The 24,663-nt window shown below is 47.8% G+C and overlaps 17 non-coding genes across 17 annotated transcripts; all 17 read left to right on the forward strand.

Annotated features, from left to right (window-relative positions):
• The first annotated feature begins 364 nt into the window (after positions 1-364).
• On the forward strand, positions 365-555 carry LOC142724090 (U2 spliceosomal RNA). Its single transcript, XR_012875938.1, has one exon. It is a non-coding gene; the product is annotated as a U2 spliceosomal RNA (small nuclear RNA).
• A 1,272-nt stretch (positions 556-1,827) lies between these two features.
• Positions 1,828-2,018, forward strand: LOC142724091 (U2 spliceosomal RNA). The gene has a single exon (XR_012875939.1). It is a non-coding gene; the product is annotated as a U2 spliceosomal RNA (small nuclear RNA).
• A 1,272-nt stretch (positions 2,019-3,290) lies between these two features.
• LOC142724135 (U2 spliceosomal RNA) lies at positions 3,291-3,481 on the forward strand. Its single transcript, XR_012875979.1, has one exon. It is a non-coding gene; the product is annotated as a U2 spliceosomal RNA (small nuclear RNA).
• Positions 3,482-4,753: 1,272 nt separating this feature from the next.
• Positions 4,754-4,944, forward strand: LOC142724092 (U2 spliceosomal RNA). The gene has a single exon (XR_012875940.1). It is a non-coding gene; the product is annotated as a U2 spliceosomal RNA (small nuclear RNA).
• A 1,280-nt stretch (positions 4,945-6,224) lies between these two features.
• LOC142724160 (U2 spliceosomal RNA) lies at positions 6,225-6,415 on the forward strand. Its single transcript, XR_012876001.1, has one exon. It is a non-coding gene; the product is annotated as a U2 spliceosomal RNA (small nuclear RNA).
• Positions 6,416-7,696: 1,281 nt separating this feature from the next.
• LOC142724093 (U2 spliceosomal RNA) lies at positions 7,697-7,887 on the forward strand. The gene has a single exon (XR_012875941.1). It is a non-coding gene; the product is annotated as a U2 spliceosomal RNA (small nuclear RNA).
• Positions 7,888-9,171: 1,284 nt separating this feature from the next.
• LOC142724094 (U2 spliceosomal RNA) lies at positions 9,172-9,362 on the forward strand. Its single transcript, XR_012875942.1, has one exon. It is a non-coding gene; the product is annotated as a U2 spliceosomal RNA (small nuclear RNA).
• Positions 9,363-10,646: 1,284 nt separating this feature from the next.
• Positions 10,647-10,837, forward strand: LOC142724095 (U2 spliceosomal RNA). Its single transcript, XR_012875943.1, has one exon. It is a non-coding gene; the product is annotated as a U2 spliceosomal RNA (small nuclear RNA).
• A 1,304-nt stretch (positions 10,838-12,141) lies between these two features.
• LOC142724097 (U2 spliceosomal RNA) lies at positions 12,142-12,332 on the forward strand. Its single transcript, XR_012875944.1, has one exon. It is a non-coding gene; the product is annotated as a U2 spliceosomal RNA (small nuclear RNA).
• A 1,284-nt stretch (positions 12,333-13,616) lies between these two features.
• Positions 13,617-13,807, forward strand: LOC142724098 (U2 spliceosomal RNA). Its single transcript, XR_012875945.1, has one exon. It is a non-coding gene; the product is annotated as a U2 spliceosomal RNA (small nuclear RNA).
• Positions 13,808-15,095: 1,288 nt separating this feature from the next.
• Positions 15,096-15,286, forward strand: LOC142724099 (U2 spliceosomal RNA). Its single transcript, XR_012875946.1, has one exon. It is a non-coding gene; the product is annotated as a U2 spliceosomal RNA (small nuclear RNA).
• A 1,292-nt stretch (positions 15,287-16,578) lies between these two features.
• Positions 16,579-16,769, forward strand: LOC142724101 (U2 spliceosomal RNA). The gene has a single exon (XR_012875948.1). It is a non-coding gene; the product is annotated as a U2 spliceosomal RNA (small nuclear RNA).
• Positions 16,770-18,066: 1,297 nt separating this feature from the next.
• On the forward strand, positions 18,067-18,257 carry LOC142724102 (U2 spliceosomal RNA). The gene has a single exon (XR_012875949.1). It is a non-coding gene; the product is annotated as a U2 spliceosomal RNA (small nuclear RNA).
• Positions 18,258-19,546: 1,289 nt separating this feature from the next.
• LOC142724103 (U2 spliceosomal RNA) lies at positions 19,547-19,737 on the forward strand. The gene has a single exon (XR_012875950.1). It is a non-coding gene; the product is annotated as a U2 spliceosomal RNA (small nuclear RNA).
• A 1,288-nt stretch (positions 19,738-21,025) lies between these two features.
• On the forward strand, positions 21,026-21,216 carry LOC142724104 (U2 spliceosomal RNA). Its single transcript, XR_012875951.1, has one exon. It is a non-coding gene; the product is annotated as a U2 spliceosomal RNA (small nuclear RNA).
• A 1,284-nt stretch (positions 21,217-22,500) lies between these two features.
• LOC142724105 (U2 spliceosomal RNA) lies at positions 22,501-22,691 on the forward strand. Its single transcript, XR_012875952.1, has one exon. It is a non-coding gene; the product is annotated as a U2 spliceosomal RNA (small nuclear RNA).
• Positions 22,692-23,994: 1,303 nt separating this feature from the next.
• On the forward strand, positions 23,995-24,185 carry LOC142724106 (U2 spliceosomal RNA). Its single transcript, XR_012875953.1, has one exon. It is a non-coding gene; the product is annotated as a U2 spliceosomal RNA (small nuclear RNA).
• Positions 24,186-24,663: the final 478 nt, after the last annotated feature.

A 24,663-nucleotide genomic window follows, 5' to 3' on the forward strand; every position in this document is an offset into this window, starting at 1 on the left:
TGCTCAGCAGGCAGCACTGGACTGGACTGGATTACAGCTGATACAAGGTGTGAAGGAACAAGGGGTGGCTGTGGGCATGCACTTGCTGCCGCTGCCAGTGTTTATCTGCATGGCAGCAGGGCATTTGGGCGTTGCCAGGAAGGCGTTTTTATGTAGATTCCTCCTCTTTCAGCACTGCATTGTGGTGCAAGCAAAAGAAGCAAATCCTGTCTGGCTTCCTCTCCGGCCGTTATTCACCTCCCGTGTAGCTGTGAGTGTGTGAGCCTGCAGGGCCCCATGGAATTGCCTAGAAGTAGGCTGAATCGCTGCAAGGGCTGAACAGCAGTATCGGGCAGGCTCGGGCAACGCGCGGCCCGTTCGGGTTATCGCTTCTCGGCCTTTTGGCTAAGATCAAGTGTAGTATCTGTTCTTATCAGTTTAATATCTGATACGTCCCCTATCTGGGGACCATATATTAAATGGATTTTTAGAACAGGGAGATGGAAATAGAGCTTGCTCTGTCCACTCCACGCATTGACCTGGTATTGCAGTATTTCCAGGACCGGTGCACCCTTTCCTTATGTGTTGACTAAAAGCAGATTCCAAAAGTGTTTTTTGTCTTTGCTATTGTTTCTGTCTTTCTGAAGGGATCTCCCCTTTTAATCCCATTATTTCAACACCTGTTGGACAATGCATGAGTGATAATGAGCTCATTGATTAAATGCAATTAATGAATAGATTGCCACCTCTTGTTGTGTGTCGTCTGTGTTTCTGTGTTTCCGGCATTTCACATTGGAACACCTCATTCACCTTCCTTGTCTTCTCTCCGCCCTCCCTTTTAGGTAAGTTAAAGAGCTGCACCTGAGCCAGCCACTGATTGATTGATTGATTGATTGATTGATTGATTGATGCAGCACAACAGTCAAATAGTGGAGTGGAGTAGGGGAACAGCAAACAGCCAATAAAGCAGCCCGCCCGCTCGCCTGCCCGCCACAATGGACCTACCTGTGTACACTAGATGGATGTGATGGAATGTACTGTCGTCCCTACATTTCAAGAAGAAGTAAGAATTGCAGTTGCAACAAAGCCTTGCTTGCCTACAAAGAGAGCAGCAATTTGGATTTGTTACTATGTTACCTAGAAGAATAACAAACTGTGCAAGGATGGAGGTTGTAGGAGCAAGGAGAAGTTGTCTGTAAAGTTGGTGGATGCCTATTTTCCATTTTGCAGTCCCTTGTCTCCCTCTTGTGGCCTCCTGGAGGCAACTAGCTGTGCAAAAAAAAGACAGCCTGGCGGCCGGCTGTTGCAGTGTTGCCCTCTCAGGCAACACTGAGTGACTGACTGAGCCTCACCGTCTTATATAAAGTTCAGACGGAACTTTGCACGTGTCATAGTGGAGCCCTCAGGATTCCAGAGCCAGCTTTCTGACATCATAATGGGGCCTCAGAGATAAAAGCCTGGGCCCAGGCAGTGTTGGTCAGTGCTGCTCAGCAGGCAGCACTGGACTGGACTGGATTACAGCTGATACAAGGTGTGAAGGAACAAGGGGTGGCTGTGGGCATGCACTTGCTGCCGCTGCCAGTGTTTATCTGCATGGCAGCAGGGCATTTGGGCGTTGCCAGGAAGGCGTTTTTATGTAGATTCCTCCTCTTTCAGCACTGCATTGTGGTGCAAGCAAAAGAAGCAAATCCTGTCTGGCTTCCTCTCCGGCCGTTATTCACCTCCCGTGTAGCTGTGAGTGTGTGAGCCTGCAGGGCCCCATGGAATTGCCTAGAAGTAGGCTGAATCGCTGCAAGGGCTGAACAGCAGTATCGGGCAGGCTCGGGCAACGCGCGGCCCGTTCGGGTTATCGCTTCTCGGCCTTTTGGCTAAGATCAAGTGTAGTATCTGTTCTTATCAGTTTAATATCTGATACGTCCCCTATCTGGGGACCATATATTAAATGGATTTTTAGAACAGGGAGATGGAAATAGAGCTTGCTCTGTCCACTCCACGCATTGACCTGGTATTGCAGTATTTCCAGGACCGGTGCACCCTTTCCTTATGTGTTGACTAAAAGCAGATTCCAAAAGTGTTTTTTGTCTTTGCTATTGTTTCTGTCTTTCTGAAGGGATCTCCCCTTTTAATCCCATTATTTCAACACCTGTTGGACAATGCATGAGTGATAATGAGCTCATTGATTAAATGCAATTAATGAATAGATTGCCACCTCTTGTTGTGTGTCGTCTGTGTTTCTGTGTTTCCGGCATTTCACATTGGAACACCTCATTCACCTTCCTTGTCTTCTCTCCGCCCTCCCTTTTAGGTAAGTTAAAGAGCTGCACCTGAGCCAGCCACTGATTGATTGATTGATTGATTGATTGATTGATTGATGCAGCACAACAGTCAAATAGTGGAGTGGAGTAGGGGAACAGCAAACAGCCAATAAAGCAGCCCGCCCGCTCGCCTGCCCGCCACAATGGACCTACCTGTGTACACTAGATGGATGTGATGGAATGTACTGTCGTCCCTACATTTCAAGAAGAAGTAAGAATTGCAGTTGCAACAAAGCCTTGCTTGCCTACAAAGAGAGCAGCAATTTGGATTTGTTACTATGTTACCTAGAAGAATAACAAACTGTGCAAGGATGGAGGTTGTAGGAGCAAGGAGAAGTTGTCTGTAAAGTTGGTGGATGCCTATTTTCCATTTTGCAGTCCCTTGTCTCCCTCTTGTGGCCTCCTGGAGGCAACTAGCTGTGCAAAAAAAAGACAGCCTGGCGGCCGGCTGTTGCAGTGTTGCCCTCTCAGGCAACACTGAGTGACTGACTGAGCCTCACCGTCTTATATAAAGTTCAGACGGAACTTTGCACGTGTCATAGTGGAGCCCTCAGGATTCCAGAGCCAGCTTTCTGACATCATAATGGGGCCTCAGAGATAAAAGCCTGGGCCCAGGCAGTGTTGGTCAGTGCTGCTCAGCAGGCAGCACTGGACTGGACTGGATTACAGCTGATACAAGGTGTGAAGGAACAAGGGGTGGCTGTGGGCATGCACTTGCTGCCGCTGCCAGTGTTTATCTGCATGGCAGCAGGGCATTTGGGCGTTGCCAGGAAGGCGTTTTTATGTAGATTCCTCCTCTTTCAGCACTGCATTGTGGTGCAAGCAAAAGAAGCAAATCCTGTCTGGCTTCCTCTCCGGCCGTTATTCACCTCCCGTGTAGCTGTGAGTGTGTGAGCCTGCAGGGCCCCATGGAATTGCCTAGAAGTAGGCTGAATCGCTGCAAGGGCTGAACAGCAGTATCGGGCAGGCTCGGGCAACGCGCGGCCCGTTCGGGTTATCGCTTCTCGGCCTTTTGGCTAAGATCAAGTGTAGTATCTGTTCTTATCAGTTTAATATCTGATACGTCCCCTATCTGGGGACCATATATTAAATGGATTTTTAGAACAGGGAGATGGAAATAGAGCTTGCTCTGTCCACTCCACGCATTGACCTGGTATTTCAGTATTTCCAGGACCGGTGCACCCTTTCCTTATGTGTTGACTAAAAGCAGATTCCAAAAGTGTTTTTTGTCTTTGCTATTGTTTCTGTCTTTCTGAAGGGATCTCCCCTTTTAATCCCATTATTTCAACACCTGTTGGACAATGCATGAGTGATAATGAGCTCATTGATTAAATGCAATTAATGAATAGATTGCCACCTCTTGTTGTGTGTCGTCTGTGTTTCTGTGTTTCCGGCATTTCACATTGGAACACCTCATTCACCTTCCTTGTCTTCTCTCCGCCCTCCCTTTTAGGTAAGTTAAAGAGCTGCACCTGAGCCAGCCACTGATTGATTGATTGATTGATTGATTGATTGATTGATGCAGCACAACAGTCAAATAGTGGAGTGGAGTAGGGGAACAGCAAACAGCCAATAAAGCAGCCCGCCCGCTCGCCTGCCCGCCACAATGGACCTACCTGTGTACACTAGATGGATGTGATGGAATGTACTGTCGTCCCTACATTTCAAGAAGAAGTAAGAATTGCAGTTGCAACAAAGCCTTGCTTGCCTACAAAGAGAGCAGCAATTTGGATTTGTTACTATGTTACCTAGAAGAATAACAAACTGTGCAAGGATGGAGGTTGTAGGAGCAAGGAGAAGTTGTCTGTAAAGTTGGTGGATGCCTATTTTCCATTTTGCAGTCCCTTGTCTCCCTCTTGTGGCCTCCTGGAGGCAACTAGCTGTGCAAAAAAAAGACAGCCTGGCGGCCGGCTGTTGCAGTGTTGCCCTCTCAGGCAACACTGAGTGACTGACTGAGCCTCACCGTCTTATATAAAGTTCAGACGGAACTTTGCACGTGTCATAGTGGAGCCCTCAGGATTCCAGAGCCAGCTTTCTGACATCATAATGGGGCCTCAGAGATAAAAGCCTGGGCCCAGGCAGTGTTGGTCAGTGCTGCTCAGCAGGCAGCACTGGACTGGACTGGATTACAGCTGATACAAGGTGTGAAGGAACAAGGGGTGGCTGTGGGCATGCACTTGCTGCCGCTGCCAGTGTTTATCTGCATGGCAGCAGGGCATTTGGGCGTTGCCAGGAAGGCGTTTTTATGTAGATTCCTCCTCTTTCAGCACTGCATTGTGGTGCAAGCAAAAGAAGCAAATCCTGTCTGGCTTCCTCTCCGGCCGTTATTCACCTCCCGTGTAGCTGTGAGTGTGTGAGCCTGCAGGGCCCCATGGAATTGCCTAGAAGTAGGCTGAATCGCTGCAAGGGCTGAACAGCAGTATCGGGCAGGCTCGGGCAACGCGCGGCCCGTTCGGGTTATCGCTTCTCGGCCTTTTGGCTAAGATCAAGTGTAGTATCTGTTCTTATCAGTTTAATATCTGATACGTCCCCTATCTGGGGACCATATATTAAATGGATTTTTAGAACAGGGAGATGGAAATAGAGCTTGCTCTGTCCACTCCACGCATTGACCTGGTATTGCAGTATTTCCAGGACCGGTGCACCCTTTCCTTATGTGTTGACTAAAAGCAGATTCCAAAAGTGTTTTTTGTCTTTGCTATTGTTTCTGTCTTTCTGAAGGGATCTCCCCTTTTAATCCCATTATTTCAACACCTGTTGGACAATGCATGAGTGATAATGAGCTCATTGATTAAATGCAATTAATGAATAGATTGCCACCTCTTGTTGTGTGTCGTCTGTGTTTCTGTGTTTCCGGCATTTCACATTGGAACACCTCATTCACCTTCCTTGTCTTCTCTCCGCCCTCCCTTTTAGGTAAGTTAAAGAGCTGCACCTGAGCCAGCCACTGATTGATTGATTGATTGATTGATTGATTGATTGATTGATTGATGCAGCACAACAGTCAAATAGTGGAGTGGAGTAGGGGAACAGCAAACAGCCAATAAAGCAGCCCGCCCGCTCGCCTGCCCGCCACAATGGACCTACCTGTGTACACTAGATGGATGTGATGGAATGTACTGTCGTCCCTACATTTCAAGAAGAAGTAAGAATTGCAGTTGCAACAAAGCCTTGCTTGCCTACAAAGAGAGCAGCAATTTGGATTTGTTACTATGTTACCTAGAAGAATAACAAACTGTGCAAGGATGGAGGTTGTAGGAGCAAGGAGAAGTTGTCTGTAAAGTTGGTGGATGCCTATTTTCCATTTTGCAGTCCCTTGTCTCCCTCTTGTGGCCTCCTGGAGGCAACTAGCTGTGCAAAAAAAAGACAGCCTGGCGGCCGGCTGTTGCAGTGTTGCCCTCTCAGGCAACACTGAGTGACTGACTGAGCCTCACCGTCTTATATAAAGTTCAGACGGAACTTTGCACGTGTCATAGTGGAGCCCTCAGGATTCCAGAGCCAGCTTTCTGACATCATAATGGGGCCTCAGAGATAAAAGCCTGGGCCCAGGCAGTGTTGGTCAGTGCTGCTCAGCAGGCAGCACTGGACTGGACTGGATTACAGCTGATACAAGGTGTGAAGGAACAAGGGGTGGCTGTGGGCATGCACTTGCTGCCGCTGCCAGTGTTTATCTGCATGGCAGCAGGGCATTTGGGCGTTGCCAGGAAGGCGTTTTTATGTAGATTCCTCCTCTTTCAGCACTGCATTGTGGTGCAAGCAAAAGAAGCAAATCCTGTCTGGCTTCCTCTCCGGCCGTTATTCACCTCCCGTGTAGCTGTGAGTGTGTGAGCCTGCAGGGCCCCATGGAATTGCCTAGAAGTAGGCTGAATCGCTGCAAGGGCTGAACAGCAGTATCGGGCAGGCTCGGGCAACGCGCGGCCCGTTCGGGTTATCGCTTCTCGGCCTTTTGGCTAAGATCAAGTGTAGTATCTGTTCTTATCAGTTTAATATCTGATATGTCCCCTATCTGGGGACCATATATTAAATGGATTTTTAGAACAGGGAGATGGAAATAGAGCTTGCTCTGTCCACTCCACGCATTGACCTGGTATTGCAGTATTTCCAGGACCGGTGCACCCTTTCCTTATGTGTTGACTAAAAGCAGATTCCAAAAGTGTTTTTTGTCTTTGCTATTGTTTCTGTCTTTCTGAAGGGATCTCCCCTTTTAATCCCATTATTTCAACACCTGTTGGACAATGCATGAGTGATAATGAGCTCATTGATTAAATGCAATTAATGAATAGATTGCCACCTCTTGTTGTGTGTCGTCTGTGTTTCTGTGTTTCCGGCATTTCACATTGGAACACCTCATTCACCTTCCTTGTCTTCTCTCCGCCCTCCCTTTTAGGTAAGTTAAAGAGCTGCACCTGAGCCAGCCACTGATTGATTGATTGATTGATTGATTGATTGATTGATTGATTGATTGATGCAGCACAACAGTCAAATAGTGGAGTGGAGTAGGGGAACAGCAAACAGCCAATAAAGCAGCCCGCCCGCTCGCCTGCCCGCCACAATGGACCTACCTGTGTACACTAGATGGATGTGATGGAATGTACTGTCGTCCCTACATTTCAAGAAGTAAGAATTGCAGTTGCAACAAAGCCTTGCTTGCCTACAAAGAGAGCAGCAATTTGGATTTGTTACTATGTTACCTAGAAGAATAACAAACTGTGCAAGGATGGAGGTTGTAGGAGCAAGGAGAAGTTGTCTGTAAAGTTGGTGGATGCCTATTTTCCATTTTGCAGTCCCTTGTCTCCCTCTTGTGGCCTCCTGGAGGCAACTAGCTGTGCAAAAAAAAGACAGCCTGGCGGCCGGCTGTTGCAGTGTTGCCCTCTCAGGCAACACTGAGTGACTGACTGAGCCTCACCGTCTTATATAAAGTTCAGACGGAACTTTGCACGTGTCATAGTGGAGCCCTCAGGATTCCAGAGCCAGCTTTCTGACATCATAATGGGGCCTCAGAGATAAAAGCCTGGGCCCAGGCAGTGTTGGTCAGTGCTGCTCAGCAGGCAGCACTGGACTGGACTGGATTACAGCTGATACAAGGTGTGAAGGAACAAGGGGTGGCTGTGGGCATGCACTTGCTGCCGCTGCCAGTGTTTATCTGCATGGCAGCAGGGCATTTGGGCGTTGCCAGGAAGGCGTTTTTATGTAGATTCCTCCTCTTTCAGCACTGCATTGTGGTGCAAGCAAAAGAAGCAAATCCTGTCTGGCTTCCTCTCCGGCCTTTATTCACCTCCCGTGTAGCTGTGAGTGTGTGAGCCTGCAGGGCCCCATGGAATTGCCTAGAAGTAGGCTGAATCGCTGCAAGGGCTGAACAGCAGTATCGGGCAGGCTCGGGCAACGCGCGGCCCGTTCGGGTTATCGCTTCTCGGCCTTTTGGCTAAGATCAAGTGTAGTATCTGTTCTTATCAGTTTAATATCTGATACGTCCCCTATCTGGGGACCATATATTAAATGGATTTTTAGAACAGGGAGATGGAAATAGAGCTTGCTCTGTCCACTCCACGCATTGACCTGGTATTGCAGTATTTCCAGGACCGGTGCACCCTTTCCTTATGTGTTGACTAAAAGCAGATTCCAAAAGTGTTTTTTGTCTTTGCTATTGTTTCTGTCTTTCTGAAGGGATCTCCCCTTTTAATCCCATTATTTCAACACCTGTTGGACAATGCATGAGTGATAATGAGCTCATTGATTAAATGCAATTAATGAATAGATTGCCACCTCTTGTTGTGTGTCGTCTGTGTTTCTGTGTTTCCGGCATTTCACATTGGAACACCTCATTCACCTTCCTTGTCTTCTCTCCGCCCTCCCTTTTAGGTAAGTTAAAGAGCTGCACCTGAGCCAGCCACTGATTGATTGATTGATTGATTGATTGATTGATTGATTGATTGATTGATGCAGCACAACAGTCAAATAGTGGAGTGGAGTAGGGGAACAGCAAACAGCCAATAAAGCAGCCCGCCCGCTCGCCTGCCCGCCACAATGGACCTACCTGTGTACACTAGATGGATGTGATGGAATGTACTGTCGTCCCTACATTTCAAGAAGAAGTAAGAATTGCAGTTGCAACAAAGCCTTGCTTGCCTACAAAGAGAGCAGCAATTTGGATTTGTTACTATGTTACCTAGAAGAATAACAAACTGTGCAAGGATGGAGGTTGTAGGAGCAAGGAGAAGTTGTCTGTAAAGTTGGTGGATGCCTATTTTCCATTTTGCAGTCCCTTGTCTCCCTCTTGTGGCCTCCTGGAGGCAACTAGCTGTGCAAAAAAAAGACAGCCTGGCGGCCGGCTGTTGCAGTGTTGCCCTCTCAGGCAACACTGAGTGACTGACTGAGCCTCACCGTCTTATATAAAGTTCAGACGGAACTTTGCACGTGTCATAGTGGAGCCCTCAGGATTCCAGAGCCAGCTTTCTGACATCATAATGGGGCCTCAGAGATAAAAGCCTGGGCCCAGGCAGTGTTGGTCAGTGCTGCTCAGCAGGCAGCACTGGACTGGACTGGATTACAGCTGATACAAGGTGTGAAGGAACAAGGGGTGGCTGTGGGCATGCACTTGCTGCCGCTGCCAGTGTTTATCTGCATGGCAGCAGGGCATTTGGGCGTTGCCAGGAAGGCGTTTTTATGTAGATTCCTCCTCTTTCAGCACTGCATTGTGGTGCAAGCAAAAGAAGCAAATCCTGTCTGGCTTCCTCTCCGGCCTTTATTCACCTCCCGTGTAGCTGTGAGTGTGTGAGCCTGCAGGGCCCCATGGAATTGCCTAGAAGTAGGCTGAATCGCTGCAAGGGCTGAACAGCAGTATCGGGCAGGCTCGGGCAACGCGCGGCCCGTTCGGGTTATCGCTTCTCGGCCTTTTGGCTAAGATCAAGTGTAGTATCTGTTCTTATCAGTTTAATATCTGATACGTCCCCTATCTGGGGACCATATATTAAATGGATTTTTAGAACAGGGAGATGGAAATAGAGCTTGCTCTGTCCACTCCACGCATTGACCTGGTATTGCAGTATTTCCAGGACCGGTGCACCCTTTCCTTATGTGTTGACTAAAAGCAGATTCCAAAAGTGTTTTTTGTCTTTGCTATTGTTTCTGTCTTTCTGAAGGGATCTCCCCTTTTAATCCCATTATTTCAACACCTGTTGGACAATGCATGAGTGATAATGAGCTCATTGATTAAATGCAATTAATGAATAGATTGCCACCTCTTGTTGTGTGTCGTCTGTGTTTCTGTGTTTCCGGCATTTCACATTGGAACACCTCATTCACCTTCCTTGTCTTCTCTCCGCCCTCCCTTTTAGGTAAGTTAAAGAGCTGCACCTGAGCCAGCCACTGATTGATTGATTGATTGATTGATTGATTGATTGATTGATTGATTGATGCAGCACAACAGTCAAATAGTGGAGTGGAGTAGGGGAACAGCAAACAGCCAATAAAGCAGCCCGCCCGCTCGCCTGCCCGCCACAATGGACCTACCTGTGTACACTAGATGGATGTGATGGAATGTACTGTCGTCCCTACATTTCAAGAAGAAGTAAGAATTGCAGTTGCAACAAAGCCTTGCTTGCCTACAAAGAGAGCAGCAATTTGGATTTGTTACTATGTTACCTAGAAGAATAACAAACTGTGCAAGGATGGAGGTTGTAGGAGCAAGGAGAAGTTGTCTGTAAAGTTGGTGGATGCCTATTTTCCATTTTGCAGTCCCTTGTCTCCCTCTTGTGGCCTCCTGGAGGCAACTAGCTGTGCAAAAAAAAGACAGCCTGGCGGCCGGCTGTTGCAGTGTTGCCCTCTCAGGCAACACTGAGTGACTGACTGAGCCTCACCGTCTTATATAAAGTTCAGACGGAACTTTGCACGTGTCATAGTGGAGCCCTCAGGATTCCAGAGCCAGCTTTCTGACATCATAATGGGGCCTCAGAGATAAAAGCCTGGGCCCAGGCAGTGTTGGTCAGTGCTGCTCAGCAGGCAGCACTGGACTGGACTGGATTACAGCTGATACAAGGTGTGAAGGAACAAGGGGTGGCTGTGGGCATGCACTTGCTGCCGCTGCCAGTGTTTATCTGCATGGCAGCAGGGCATTTGGGCGTTGCCAGGAAGGCGTTTTTATGTAGATTCCTCCTCTTTCAGCACTGCATTGTGGTGCAAGCAAAAGAAGCAAATCCTGTCTGGCTTCCTCTCCGGCCTTTATTCACCTCCCGTGTAGCTGTGAGTGTGTGAGCCTGCAGGGCCCCATGGAATTGCCTAGAAGTAGGCTGAATCGCTGCAAGGGCTGAACAGCAGTATCGGGCAGGCTCGGGCAACGCGCGGCCCGTTCGGGTTATCGCTTCTCGGCCTTTTGGCTAAGATCAAGTGTAGTATCTGTTCTTATCAGTTTAATATCTGATACGTCCCCTATCTGGGGACCATATATTAAATGGATTTTTAGAACAGGGAGATGGAAATAGAGCTTGCTCTGTCCACTCCACGCATTGACCTGGTATTGCAGTATTTCCAGGACCGGTGCACCCTTTCCTTATGTGTTGACTAAAAGCAGATTCCAAAAGTGTTTTTTGTCTTTGCTATTGTTTCTGTCTTTCTGAAGGGATCTCCCCTTTTAATCCCATTATTTCAACACCTGTTGGACAATGCATGAGTGATAATGAGCTCATTGATTAAATGCAATTAATGAATAGATTGCCACCTCTTGTTGTGTGTCGTCTGTGTTTCTGTGTTTCCGGCATTTCACATTGGAACACCTCATTCACCTTCCTTGTCTTCTCTCCGCCCTCCCTTTTAGGTAAGTTAAAGAGCTGCACCTGAGCCAGCCACTGATCGATTGATTGATTGATTGATTGATTGATTGATTGATTGATTGATTGATTGATTGATTGATTGATGCAGCACAACAGTCAAATAGTGGAGTGGAGTAGGGGAACAGCAAACAGCCAATAAAGCAGCCCGCCCGCTCGCCTGCCCGCCACAATGGACCTACCTGTGTACACTAGATGGATGTGATGGAATGTACTGTCGTCCCTACATTTCAAGAAGAAGTAAGAATTGCAGTTGCAACAAAGCCTTGCTTGCCTACAAAGAGAGCAGCAATTTGGATTTGTTACTATGTTACCTAGAAGAATAACAAACTGTGCAAGGATGGAGGTTGTAGGAGCAAGGAGAAGTTGTCTGTAAAGTTGGTGGATGCCTATTTTCCATTTTGCAGTCCCTTGTCTCCCTCTTGTGGCCTCCTGGAGGCAACTAGCTGTGCAAAAAAAAGACAGCCTGGCGGCCGGCTGTTGCAGTGTTGCCCTCTCAGGCAACACTGAGTGACTGACTGAGCCTCACCGTCTTATATAAAGTTCAGACGGAACTTTGCACGTGTCATAGTGGAGCCCTCAGGATTCCAGAGCCAGCTTTCTGACATCATAATGGGGCCTCAGAGATAAAAGCCTGGGCCCAGGCAGTGTTGGTCAGTGCTGCTCAGCAGGCAGCACTGGACTGGACTGGATTACAGCTGATACAAGGTGTGAAGGAACAAGGGGTGGCTGTGGGCATGCACTTGCTGCCGCTGCCAGTGTTTATCTGCATGGCAGCAGGGCATTTGGGCGTTGCCAGGAAGGCGTTTTTATGTAGATTCCTCCTCTTTCAGCACTGCATTGTGGTGCAAGCAAAAGAAGCAAATCCTGTCTGGCTTCCTCTCCGGCCTTTATTCACCTCCCGTGTAGCTGTGAGTGTGTGAGCCTGCAGGGCCCCATGGAATTGCCTAGAAGTAGGCTGAATCGCTGCAAGGGCTGAACAGCAGTATCGGGCAGGCTCGGGCAACGCGCGGCCCGTTCGGGTTATCGCTTCTCGGCCTTTTGGCTAAGATCAAGTGTAGTATCTGTTCTTATCAGTTTAATATCTGATACGTCCCCTATCTGGGGACCATATATTAAATGGATTTTTAGAACAGGGAGATGGAAATAGAGCTTGCTCTGTCCACTCCACGCATTGACCTGGTATTGCAGTATTTCCAGGACCGGTGCACCCTTTCCTTATGTGTTGACTAAAAGCAGATTCCAAAAGTGTTTTTTGTCTTTGCTATTGTTTCTGTCTTTCTGAAGGGATCTCCCCTTTTAATCCCATTATTTCAACACCTGTTGGACAATGCATGAGTGATAATGAGCTCATTGATTAAATGCAATTAATGAATAGATTGCCACCTCTTGTTGTGTGTCGTCTGTGTTTCTGTGTTTCCGGCATTTCACATTGGAACACCTCATTCACCTTCCTTGTCTTCTCTCCGCCCTCCCTTTTAGGTAAGTTAAAGAGCTGCACCTGAGCCAGCCACTGATTGATTGATTGATTGATTGATTGATTGATTGATTGATTGATTGATGCAGCACAACAGTCAAATAGTGGAGTGGAGTAGGGGAACAGCAAACAGCCAATAAAGCAGCCCGCCCGCTCGCCTGCCCGCCACAATGGACCTACCTGTGTACACTAGATGGATGTGATGGAATGTACTGTCGTCCCTACATTTCAAGAAGAAGTAAGAATTGCAGTTGCAACAAAGCCTTGCTTGCCTACAAAGAGAGCAGCAATTTGGATTTGTTACTATGTTACCTAGAAGAATAACAAACTGTGCAAGGATGGAGGTTGTAGGAGCAAGGAGAAGTTGTCTGTAAAGTTGGTGGATGCCTATTTTCCATTTTGCAGTCCCTTGTCTCCCTCTTGTGGCCTCCTGGAGGCAACTAGCTGTGCAAAAAAAAGACAGCCTGGCGGCCGGCTGTTGCAGTGTTGCCCTCTCAGGCAACACTGAGTGACTGACTGAGCCTCACCGTCTTATATAAAGTTCAGACGGAACTTTGCACGTGTCATAGTGGAGCCCTCAGGATTCCAGAGCCAGCTTTCTGACATCATAATGGGGCCTCAGAGATAAAAGCCTGGGCCCAGGCAGTGTTGGTCAGTGCTGCTCAGCAGGCAGCACTGGACTGGACTGGATTACAGCTGATACAAGGTGTGAAGGAACAAGGGGTGGCTGTGGGCATGCACTTGCTGCCGCTGCCAGTGTTTATCTGCATGGCAGCAGGGCATTTGGGCGTTGCCAGGAAGGCGTTTTTATGTAGATTCCTCCTCTTTCAGCACTGCATTGTGGTGCAAGCAAAAGAAGCAAATCCTGTCTGGCTTCCTCTCCGGCCTTTATTCACCTCCCGTGTAGCTGTGAGTGTGTGAGCCTGCAGGGCCCCATGGAATTGCCTAGAAGTAGGCTGAATCGCTGCAAGGGCTGAACAGCAGTATCGGGCAGGCTCGGGCAACGCGCGGCCCGTTCGGGTTATCGCTTCTCGGCCTTTTGGCTAAGATCAAGTGTAGTATCTGTTCTTATCAGTTTAATATCTGATACGTCCCCTATCTGGGGACCATATATTAAATGGATTTTTAGAACAGGGAGATGGAAATAGAGCTTGCTCTGTCCACTCCACGCATTGACCTGGTATTGCAGTATTTCCAGGACCGGTGCACCCTTTCCTTATGTGTTGACTAAAAGCAGATTCCAAAAGTGTTTTTTGTCTTTGCTATTGTTTCTGTCTTTCTGAAGGGATCTCCCCTTTTAATCCCATTATTTCAACACCTGTTGGACAATGCATGAGTGATAATGAGCTCATTGATTAAATGCAATTAATGAATAGATTGCCACCTCTTGTTGTGTGTCGTCTGTGTTTCTGTGTTTCCGGCATTTCACATTGGAACACCTCATTCACCTTCCTTGTCTTCTCTCCGCCCTCCCTTTTAGGTAAGTTAAAGAGCTGCACCTGAGCCAGCCACTGATTGATTGATTGATTGATTGATTGATTGATTGATTGATTGATTGATTGATGCAGCACAACAGTCAAATAGTGGAGTGGAGTAGGGGAACAGCAAACAGCCAATAAAGCAGCCCGCCCGCTCGCCTGCCCGCCACAATGGACCTACCTGTGTACACTAGATGGATGTGATGGAATGTACTGTCGTCCCTACATTTCAAGAAGAAGTAAGAATTGCAGTTGCAACAAAGCCTTGCTTGCCTACAAAGAGAGCAGCAATTTGGATTTGTTACTATGTTACCTAGAAGAATAACAAACTGTGCAAGGATGGAGGTTGTAGGAGCAAGGAGAAGTTGTCTGTAAAGTTGGTGGATGCCTATTTTCCATTTTGCAGTCCCTTGTCTCCCTCTTGTGGCCTCCTGGAGGCAACTAGCTGTGCAAAAAAAAGACAGCCTGGCGGCCGGCTGTTGCAGTGTTGCCCTCTCAGGCAACACTGAGTGACTGACTGAGCCTCACCGTCTTATATAAAGTTCAGACGGAACTTTGCACGTGTCATAGTGGAGCCCTCAGGATTCCAGAGCCAGCTTTCTGACATCATAATGGGGCCTCAGAGATAAAAGCCTGGGCCCAGGCAGTGTTGGTCAGTGCTGCTCAGCAGGCAGCACTGGACTGGACTGGATTACAGCTGATACAAGGTGTGAAGGAACAAGGGGTGGCTGTGGGCATGCACTTGCTGCCGCTGCCAGTGTTTATCTGCATGGCAGCAGGGCATTTGGGCGTTGCCAGGAAGGCGTTTTTATGTAGATTCCTCCTCTTTCAGCACTGCATTGTGGTGCAAGCAAAAGAAGCAAATCCTGTCTGGCTTCCTCTCCGGCCTTTATTCACCTCCCGTGTAGCTGTGAGTGTGTGAGCCTGCAGGGCCCCATGGAATTGCCTAGAAGTAGGCTGAATCGCTGCAAGGGCTGAACAGCAGTATCGGGCAGGCTCGGGCAACGCGCGGCCCGTTCGGGTTATCGCTTCTCGGCCTTTTGGCTAAGATCAAGTGTAGTATCTGTTCTTATCAGTTTAATATCTGATACGTCCCCTATCTGGGGACCATATATTAAATGGATTTTTAGAACAGGGAGATGGAAATAGAGCTTGCTCTGTCCACTCCACGCATTGACCTGGTATTGCAGTATTTCCAGGACCGGTGCACCCTTTCCTTATGTGTTGACTAAAAGCAGATTCCAAAAGTGTTTTTTGTCTTTGCTATTGTTTCTGTCTTTCTGAAGGGATCTCCCCTTTTAATCCCATTATTTCAACACCTGTTGGACAATGCATGAGTGATAATGAGCTCATTGATTAAATGCAATTAATGAATAGATTGCCACCTCTTGTTGTGTGTCGTCTGTGTTTCTGTGTTTCCGGCATTTCACATTGGAACACCTCATTCACCTTCCTTGTCTTCTCTCCGCCCTCCCTTTTAGGTAAGTTAAAGAGCTGCACCTGAGCCAGCCACTGATTGATTGATTGATTGATTGATTGATTGATTGATTGATTGATTGATTGATTGATGCAGCACAACAGTCAAATAGTGGAGTGGAGTAGGGGAACAGCAAACAGCCAATAAAGCAGCCCGCCCGCTCGCCTGCCCGCCACAATGGACCTACCTGTGTACACTAGATGGATGTGATGGAATGTACTGTCGTCCCTACATTTCAAGAAGAAGTAAGAATTGCAGTTGCAACAAAGCCTTGCTTGCCTACAAAGAGAGCAGCAATTTGGATTTGTTACTATGTTACCTAGAAGAATAACAAACTGTGCAAGGATGGAGGTTGTAGGAGCAAGGAGAAGTTGTCTGTAAAGTTGGTGGATGCCTATTTTCCATTTTGCAGTCCCTTGTCTCCCTCTTGTGGCCTCCTGGAGGCAACTAGCTGTGCAAAAAAAAGACAGCCTGGCGGCCGGCTGTTGCAGTGTTGCCCTCTCAGGCAACACTGAGTGACTGACTGAGCCTCACCGTCTTATATAAAGTTCAGACGGAACTTTGCACGTGTCATAGTGGAGCCCTCAGGATTCCAGAGCCAGCTTTCTGACATCATAATGGGGCCTCAGAGATAAAAGCCTGGGCCCAGGCAGTGTTGGTCAGTGCTGCTCAGCAGGCAGCACTGGACTGGACTGGATTACAGCTGATACAAGGTGTGAAGGAACAAGGGGTGGCTGTGGGCATGCACTTGCTGCCGCTGCCAGTGTTTATCTGCATGGCAGCAGGGCATTTGGGCGTTGCCAGGAAGGCGTTTTTATGTAGATTCCTCCTCTTTCAGCACTGCATTGTGGTGCAAGCAAAAGAAGCAAATCCTGTCTGGCTTCCTCTCCGGCCTTTATTCACCTCCCGTGTAGCTGTGAGTGTGTGAGCCTGCAGGGCCCCATGGAATTGCCTAGAAGTAGGCTGAATCGCTGCAAGGGCTGAACAGCAGTATCGGGCAGGCTCGGGCAACGCGCGGCCCGTTCGGGTTATCGCTTCTCGGCCTTTTGGCTAAGATCAAGTGTAGTATCTGTTCTTATCAGTTTAATATCTGATACGTCCCCTATCTGGGGACCATATATTAAATGGATTTTTAGAACAGGGAGATGGAAATAGAGCTTGCTCTGTCCACTCCACGCATTGACCTGGTATTGCAGTATTTCCAGGACCGGTGCACCCTTTCCTTATGTGTTGACTAAAAGCAGATTCCAAAAGTGTTTTTTGTCTTTGCTATTGTTTCTGTCTTTCTGAAGGGATCTCCCCTTTTAATCCCATTATTTCAACACCTGTTGGACAATGCATGAGTGATAATGAGCTCATTGATTAAATGCAATTAATGAATAGATTGCCACCTCTTGTTGTGTGTCGTCTGTGTTTCTGTGTTTCCGGCATTTCACATTGGAACACCTCATTCACCTTCCTTGTCTTCTCTCCGCCCTCCCTTTTAGGTAAGTTAAAGAGCTGCACCTGAGCCAGCCACTTGATTGATTGATTGATTGATTGATTGATTGATTGATTGATTGATTGATTGATTGATTGATGCAGCACAACAGTCAAATAGTGGAGTGGAGTAGGGGAACAGCAAACAGCCAATAAAGCAGCCCGCCCGCTCGCCTGCCCGCCACAATGGACCTACCTGTGTACACTAGATGGATGTGATGGAATGTACTGTCGTCCCTACATTTCAAGAAGAAGTAAGAATTGCAGTTGCAACAAAGCCTTGCTTGCCTACAAAGAGAGCAGCAATTTGGATTTGTTACTATGTTACCTAGAAGAATAACAAACTGTGCAAGGATGGAGGTTGTAGGAGCAAGGAGAAGTTGTCTGTAAAGTTGGTGGATGCCTATTTTCCATTTTGCAGTCCCTTGTCTCCCTCTTGTGGCCTCCTGGAGGCAACTAGCTGTGCAAAAAAAAGACAGCCTGGCGGCCGGCTGTTGCAGTGTTGCCCTCTCAGGCAACACTGAGTGACTGACTGAGCCTCACCGTCTTATATAAAGTTCAGACGGAACTTTGCACGTGTCATAGTGGAGCCCTCAGGATTCCAGAGCCAGCTTTCTGACATAATAATGGGGCCTCAGAGATAAAAGCCTGGGCCCAGGCAGTGTTGGTCAGTGCTGCTCAGCAGGCAGCACTGGACTGGACTGGATTACAGCTGATACAAGGTGTGAAGGAACAAGGGGTGGCTGTGGGCATGCACTTGCTGCCGCTGCCAGTGTTTATCTGCATGGCAGCAGGGCATTTGGGCGTTGCCAGGAAGGCGTTTTTATGTAGATTCCTCCTCTTTCAGCACTGCATTGTGGTGCAAGCAAAAGAAGCAAATCCTGTCTGGCTTCCTCTCCGGCCTTTATTCACCTCCCGTGTAGCTGTGAGTGTGTGAGCCTGCAGGGCCCCATGGAATTGCCTAGAAGTAGGCTGAATCGCTGCAAGGGCTGAACAGCAGTATCGGGCAGGCTCGGGCAACGCGCGGCCCGTTCGGGTTATCGCTTCTCGGCCTTTTGGCTAAGATCAAGTGTAGTATCTGTTCTTATCAGTTTAATATCTGATACGTCCCCTATCTGGGGACCATATATTAAATGGATTTTTAGAACAGGGAGATGGAAATAGAGCTTGCTCTGTCCACTCCACGCATTGACCTGGTATTGCAGTATTTCCAGGACCGGTGCACCCTTTCCTTATGTGTTGACTAAAAGCAGATTCCAAAAGTGTTTTTTGTCTTTGCTATTGTTTCTGTCTTTCTGAAGGGATCTCCCCTTTTAATCCCATTATTTCAACACCTGTTGGACAATGCATGAGTGATAATGAGCTCATTGATTAAATGCAATTAATGAATAGATTGCCACCTCTTGTTGTGTGTCGTCTGTGTTTCTGTGTTTCCGGCATTTCACATTGGAACACCTCATTCACCTTCCTTGTCTTCTCTCCGCCCTCCCTTTTAGGTAAGTTAAAGAGCTGCACCTGAGCCAGCCACTGATTGATTGATTGATTGATTGATTGATTGATTGATTGATTGATTGATTGATTGATGCAGCACAACAGTCAAATAGTGGAGTGGAGTAGGGGAACAGCAAACAGCCAATAAAGCAGCCCGCCCGCTCGCCTGCCCGCCACAATGGACCTACCTGTGTACACTAGATGGATGTGATGGAATGTACTGTCGTCCCTACATTTCAAGAAGTAAGAATTGCAGTTGCAACAAAGCCTTGCTTGCCTACAAAGAGAGCAGCAATTTGGATTTGTTACTATGTTACCTAGAAGAATAACAAACTGTGCAAGGATGGAGGTTGTAGGAGCAAGGAGAAGTTGTCTGTAAAGTTGGTGGATGCCTATTTTCCATTTTGCAGTCCCTTGTCTCCCTCTTGTGGCCTCCTGGAGGCAACTAGCTGTGCAAAAAAAAGACAGCCTGGCGGCCGGCTGTTGCAGTGTTGCCCTCTCAGGCAACACTGAGTGACTGACTGAGCCTCACCGTCTTATATAAAGTTCAGACGGAACTTTGCACGTGTCATAGTGGAGCCCTCAGGATTCCAGAGCCAGCTTTCTGACATCATAATGGGGCCTCAGAGATAAAAGCCTGGGCCCAGGCAGTGTTGGTCAGTGCTGCTCAGCAGGCAGCACTGGACTGGACTGGATTACAGCTGATACAAGGTGTGAAGGAACAAGGGGTGGCTGTGGGCATGCACTTGCTGCCGCTGCCAGTGTTTATCTGCATGGCAGCAGGGCATTTGGGCGTTGCCAGGAAGGCGTTTTTATGTAGATTCCTCCTCTTTCAGCACTGCATTGTGGTGCAAGCAAAAGAAGCAAATCCTGTCTGGCTTCCTCTCCGGCCTTTATTCACCTCCCGTGTAGCTGTGAGTGTGTGAGCCTGCAGGGCCCCATGGAATTGCCTAGAAGTAGGCTGAATCGCTGCAAGGGCTGAACAGCAGTATCGGGCAGGCTCGGGCAACGCGCGGCCCGTTCGGGTTATCGCTTCTCGGCCTTTTGGCTAAGATCAAGTGTAGTATCTGTTCTTATCAGTTTAATATCTGATACGTCCCCTATCTGGGGACCATATATTAAATGGATTTTTAGAACAGGGAGATGGAAATAGAGCTTGCTCTGTCCACTCCACGCATTGACCTGGTATTGCAGTATTTCCAGGACCGGTGCACCCTTTCCTTATGTGTTGACTAAAAGCAGATTCCAAAAGTGTTTTTTGTCTTTGCTATTGTTTCTGTCTTTCTGAAGGGATCTCCCCTTTTAATCCCATTATTTCAACACCTGTTGGACAATGCATGAGTGATAATGAGCTCATTGATTAAATGCAATTAATGAATAGATTGCCACCTCTTGTTGTGTGTCGTCTGTGTTTCTGTGTTTCCGGCATTTCACATTGGAACACCTCATTCACCTTCCTTGTCTTCTCTCCGCCCTCCCTTTTAGGTAAGTTAAAGAGCTGCACCTGAGCCAGCCACTGATTGATTGATTGATTGATTGATTGATTGATTGATTGATTGATTGATTGATGCAGCACAACAGTCAAATAGTGGAGTGGAGTAGGGGAACAGCAAACAGCCAATAAAGCAGCCCGCCCGCTCGCCTGCCCGCCACAATGGACCTACCTGTGTACACTAGATGGATGTGATGGAATGTACTGTCGTCCCTACATTTCAAGAAGAAGTAAGAATTGCAGTTGCAACAAAGCCTTGCTTGCCTACAAAGAGAGCAGCAATTTGGATTTGTTACTATGTTACCTAGAAGAATAACAAACTGTGCAAGGATGGAGGTTGTAGGAGCAAGGAGAAGTTGTCTGTAAAGTTGGTGGATGCCTATTTTCCATTTTGCAGTCCCTTGTCTCCCTCTTGTGGCCTCCTGGAGGCAACTAGCTGTGCAAAAAAAAGACAGCCTGGCGGCCGGCTGTTGCAGTGTTGCCCTCTCAGGCAACACTGAGTGACTGACTGAGCCTCACCGTCTTATATAAAGTTCAGACGGAACTTTGCACGTGTCATAGTGGAGCCCTCAGGATTCCAGAGCCAGCTTTCTGACATCATAATGGGGCCTCAGAGATAAAAGCCTGGGCCCAGGCAGTGTTGGTCAGTGCTGCTCAGCAGGCAGCACTGGACTGGACTGGATTACAGCTGATACAAGGTGTGAAGGAACAAGGGGTGGCTGTGGGCATGCACTTGCTGCCGCTGCCAGTGTTTATCTGCATGGCAGCAGGGCATTTGGGCGTTGCCAGGAAGGCGTTTTTATGTAGATTCCTCCTCTTTCAGCACTGCATTGTGGTGCAAGCAAAAGAAGCAAATCCTGTCTGGCTTCCTCTCCGGCCTTTATTCACCTCCCGTGTAGCTGTGAGTGTGTGAGCCTGCAGGGCCCCATGGAATTGCCTAGAAGTAGGCTGAATCGCTGCAAGGGCTGAACAGCAGTATCGGGCAGGCTCGGGCAACGCGCGGCCCGTTCGGGTTATCGCTTCTCGGCCTTTTGGCTAAGATCAAGTGTAGTATCTGTTCTTATCAGTTTAATATCTGATACGTCCCCTATCTGGGGACCATATATTAAATGGATTTTTAGAACAGGGAGATGGAAATAGAGCTTGCTCTGTCCACTCCACGCATTGACCTGGTATTGCAGTATTTCCAGGACCGGTGCACCCTTTCCTTATGTGTTGACTAAAAGCAGATTCCAAAAGTGTTTTTTGTCTTTGCTATTGTTTCTGTCTTTCTGAAGGGATCTCCCCTTTTAATCCCATTATTTCAACACCTGTTGGACAATGCATGAGTGATAATGAGCTCATTGATTAAATGCAATTAATGAATAGATTGCCACCTCTTGTTGTGTGTCGTCTGTGTTTCTGTGTTTCCGGCATTTCACATTGGAACACCTCATTCACCTTCCTTGTCTTCTCTCCGCCCTCCCTTTTAGGTAAGTTAAAGAGCTGCACCTGAGCCAGCCACTGATTGATTGATTGATTGATTGATTGATTGATTGATTGATTGATTGATGCAGCACAACAGTCAAATAGTGGAGTGGAGTAGGGGAACAGCAAACAGCCAATAAAGCAGCCCGCCCGCTCGCCTGCCCGCCACAATGGACCTACCTGTGTACACTAGATGGATGTGATGGAATGTACTGTCGTCCCTACATTTCAAGAAGAAGTAAGAATTGCAGTTGCAACAAAGCCTTGCTTGCCTACAAAGAGAGCAGCAATTTGGATTTGTTACTATGTTACCTAGAAGAATAACAAACTGTGCAAGGATGGAGGTTGTAGGAGCAAGGAGAAGTTGTCTGTAAAGTTGGTGGATGCCTATTTTCCATTTTGCAGTCCCTTGTCTCCCTCTTGTGGCCTCCTGGAGGCAACTAGCTGTGCAAAAAAAAGACAGCCTGGCGGCCGGCTGTTGCAGTGTTGCCCTCTCAGGCAACACTGAGTGACTGACTGAGCCTCACCGTCTTATATAAAGTTCAGACGGAACTTTGCACGTGTCATAGTGGAGCCCTCAGGATTCCAGAGCCAGCTTTCTGACATCATAATGGGGCCTCAGAGATAAAAGCCTGGGCCCAGGCAGTGTTGGTCAGTGCTGCTCAGCAGGCAGCACTGGACTGGACTGGATTACAGCTGATACAAGGTGTGAAGGAACAAGGGGTGGCTGTGGGCATGCACTTGCTGCCGCTGCCAGTGTTTATCTGCATGGCAGCAGGGCATTTGGGCGTTGCCAGGAAGGCGTTTTTATGTAGATTCCTCCTCTTTCAGCACTGCATTGTGGTGCAAGCAAAAGAAGCAAATCCTGTCTGGCTTCCTCTCCGGCCTTTATTCACCTCCCGTGTAGCTGTGAGTGTGTGAGCCTGCAGGGCCCCATGGAATTGCCTAGAAGTAGGCTGAATCGCTGCAAGGGCTGAACAGCAGTATCGGGCAGGCTCGGGCAACGCGCGGCCCGTTCGGGTTATCGCTTCTCGGCCTTTTGGCTAAGATCAAGTGTAGTATCTGTTCTTATCAGTTTAATATCTGATACGTCCCCTATCTGGGGACCATATATTAAATGGATTTTTAGAACAGGGAGATGGAAATAGAGCTTGCTCTGTCCACTCCACGCATTGACCTGGTATTGCAGTATTTCCAGGACCGGTGCACCCTTTCCTTATGTGTTGACTAAAAGCAGATTCCAAAAGTGTTTTTTGTCTTTGCTATTGTTTCTGTCTTTCTGAAGGGATCTCCCCTTTTAATCCCATTATTTCAACACCTGTTGGACAATGCATGAGTGATAATGAGCTCATTGATTAAATGCAATTAATGAATAGATTGCCACCTCTTGTTGTGTGTCGTCTGTGTTTCTGTGTTTCCGGCATTTCACATTGGAACACCTCATTCACCTTCCTTGTCTTCTCTCCGCCCTCCCTTTTAGGTAAGTTAAAGAGCTGCACCTGAGCCAGCCACTGATTGATTGATTGATTGATTGATTGATTGATTGATTGATTGATTGATTGATTGATGCAGCACAACAGTCAAATAGTGGAGTGGAGTAGGGGAACAGCAAACAGCCAATAAAGCAGCCCGCCCGCTCGCCTGCCCGCCACAATGGACCTACCTGTGTACACTAGATGGATGTGATGGAATGTACTGTCGTCCCTACATTTCAAGAAGAAGTAAGAATTGCAGTTGCAACAAAGCCTTGCTTGCCTACAAAGAGAGCAGCAATTTGGATTTGTTACTATGTTACCTAGAAGAATAATAGAAGAATAACAAACTGTGCAAGGATGGAGGTTGTAGGAGCAAGGAGAAGTTGTCTGTAAAGTTGGTGGATGCCTATTTTCCATTTTGCAGTCCCTTGTCTCCCTCTTGTGGCCTCCTGGAGGCAACTAGCTGTGCAAAAAAAAGACAGCCTGGCGGCCGGCTGTTGCAGTGTTGCCCTCTCAGGCAACACTGAGTGACTGACTGAGCCTCACCGTCTTATATAAAGTTCAGACGGAACTTTGCACGTGTCATAGTGGAGCCCTCAGGATTCCAGAGCCAGCTTTCTGACATCATAATGGGGCCTCAGAGATAAAAGCCTGGGCCCAGGCAGTGTTGGTCAGTGCTGCTCAGCAGGCAGCACTGGACTGGACTGGATTACAGCTGATACAAGGTGTGAAGGAACAAGGGGTGGCTGTGGGCATGCACTTGCTGCCGCTGCCAGTGTTTATCTGCATGGCAGCAGGGCATTTGGGCGTTGCCAGGAAGGCGTTTTTATGTAGATTCCTCCTCTTTCAGCACTGCATTGTGGTGCAAGCAAAAGAAGCAAATCCTGTCTGGCTTCCTCTCCGGCCTTTATTCACCTCCCGTGTAGCTGTGAGTGTGTGAGCCTGCGGGGCCCCATGGAATTGCCTAGAAGTAGGCTGAATCGCTGCAAGGGCTGAACAGCAGTATCGGGCAGGCTCGGGCAACGCGCGGCCCGTTCGGGTTATCGCTTCTCGGCCTTTTGGCTAAGATCAAGTGTAGTATCTGTTCTTATCAGTTTAATATCTGATACGTCCCCTATCTGGGGACCATATATTAAATGGATTTTTAGAACAGGGAGATGGAAATAGAGCTTGCTCTGTCCACTCCACGCATTGACCTGGTATTGCAGTATTTCCAGGACCGGTGCACCCTTTCCTTATGTGTTGACTAAAAGCAGATTCCAAAAGTGTTTTTTGTCTTTGCTATTGTTTCTGTCTTTCTGAAGGGATCTCCCCTTTTAATCCCATTATTTCAACACCTGTTGGACAATGCATGAGTGATAATGAGCTCATTGATTAAATGCAATTAATGAATAGATTGCCACCTCTTGTTGTGTGTCGTCTGTGTTTCTGTGTTTCCGGCATTTCACATTGGAACACCTCATTCACCTTCCTTGTCTTCTCTCCGCCCTCCCTTTTAGGTAAGTTAAAGAGCTGCACCTGAGCCAGCCACTGATTGATTGATTGATTGATTGATTGATTGATTGATTGATTGATTGATGCAGCACAACAGTCAAATAGTGGAGTGGAGTAGGGGAACAGCAAACAGCCAATAAAGCAGCCCGCCCGCTCGCCTGCCCGCCACAATGGACCTACCTGTGTACACTAGATGGATGTGATGGAATGTACTGTC

The sequence above is a fragment of the Rhinoderma darwinii genome, unplaced genomic scaffold, assembly GCF_050947455.1.
Source record: "Rhinoderma darwinii isolate aRhiDar2 unplaced genomic scaffold, aRhiDar2.hap1 Scaffold_572, whole genome shotgun sequence".
NCBI lineage: Eukaryota > Metazoa > Chordata > Amphibia > Anura > Rhinodermatidae > Rhinoderma > Rhinoderma darwinii.